A 1,579-nucleotide genomic window follows, 5' to 3' on the forward strand; every position below is an offset into this window, starting at 1 on the left:
TAACACTATTCAGATGATACAGCAATTTGTTCAGTTTGATGGTTTGTAGGATGATGATCCCAACACTCACTTAGCAAACTTTCTGGAATTTTGTGATACATTTAAAATCAATGGCGCTTCTGATGATGCCGTTCGTCTTCAGTTATTCCCTTTTTCATTAAGGAACAAAGCTAAATAGTGGTTGAACTCGTTACCACGAGGGTCAATTACTACTTGGGAACAAATGACTGAAAAGTTCCTACCAAAATATTTTTTGCTTGCTAAAATGGCTAAATTACGTAATGACATCTCTTCTTTTGTGAAGATGGATTTAGAAACCCTTTACGATGCATGGGAGAGATACGAGGACTTACTGAGAAGGTTCCCTCACCATGGGTTACCACTTTGGGTACAAACATTTCACAATGGTTTGAATCCTTCGACTCGGCAAATGGTTGACGCAGCTGCTAGCGGAACCATCAACAATAAAACACCGGAAGATGCGTATGAGTTTATAGAAGAGATGTCACTGAATAACTATCAGTGGCAAGTAATGAGGACAAAGCCAACAAAAATAGTTTGCATTTATAACGTCGATTCGGTCACCATGCTCTCTAATCAGGTAGAACTCTTAAATAAAAAGATTGATGGTTTTCTTAATTCTTCATAGGTGCACCCAGTAATGCAGTGCGAAGCAAGTGGAGGTGGAACAAACAATTCGGAATATCAACTTTATGCCCACAACATGGATAATGAGCAATTAAATTACATGGGTAATAATACTCGACCTCAAAACAATCCATATAGTAACACTTATAATGCAGGTTGGAGGAACCACCCCAATTTCTTGTGGGGAGGCCAAGGAAATCAAAGACCACAACCATCTCCAGGCTACCAACAACCACCCTACCAACAGGAAAAGAAGTCAAACCTTGAAGAGATGCTTTCAAAGTTCATATCAGTGTCAGAAACCCGTTTTCAGGACACCAAGACAACACTTAAGAATCAACAAGCGTCGATCCAAGGGCTCGAAACTTAGATAGGCCAGCTTTCCAAACTAATCTCCGACTGACCACAAGGTAGTTTGCCAAGTAATACTGAACTCAACCCAAGGGAACAACTCAACGTAATTAATATCCAAGATGACGAAGGAGTCGTTAAACCTGAACCAGAACCGAGGCAAGAAACTGTGGTAAGCAAAGGTTAAGGTGAGGTAGATTATAATAAAAACAAACCAGTGTCTGTCGAATATAAACCTCATGTACCATACCCTAACGCGACAAAGAAAGACTGCTCAGATGAACAATTTGGTAAATTCCTTAAACTCTTGAAAAAATTACATATTAACTTACCGTTTATTGAAACTCCATCACAGATGCCAAACGCAATGAAATTTTTAAAGGAGCTTTTAACAAATAAGCGGAAGTTGGACGAGGCGTCGCATGTAGAGCTGAACGCAGTTTGCTCGACCATTCTCCAAAATAAACTACCCAACAAACTAAAAGACCTAGGGAGTTTTACGATTCCTTGCTTAATTGGTAGTTTAGATGTTAATTATGCATTGGCTAATCTAGGGGCTAGTATCAACGTCATGCCTTAC

At 39.5% G+C, this 1,579-nt stretch overlaps 1 non-coding gene across 1 annotated transcript; it reads right to left on the minus strand.

The window, feature by feature from the left end:
- Window positions 1-271: 271 nt before the first annotated feature.
- LOC128285048 (small nucleolar RNA R71) lies at window positions 272-378 on the minus strand. The gene has a single exon (XR_008275463.1). It is a non-coding gene; the product is annotated as a small nucleolar RNA R71 (small nucleolar RNA).
- Window positions 379-1,579: the final 1,201 nt, after the last annotated feature.

The sequence above is a fragment of the Gossypium arboreum genome, chromosome 11 (assembly GCF_025698485.1).
Source record: "Gossypium arboreum isolate Shixiya-1 chromosome 11, ASM2569848v2, whole genome shotgun sequence".
Taxonomy (NCBI): domain Eukaryota; kingdom Viridiplantae; phylum Streptophyta; class Magnoliopsida; order Malvales; family Malvaceae; genus Gossypium; species Gossypium arboreum.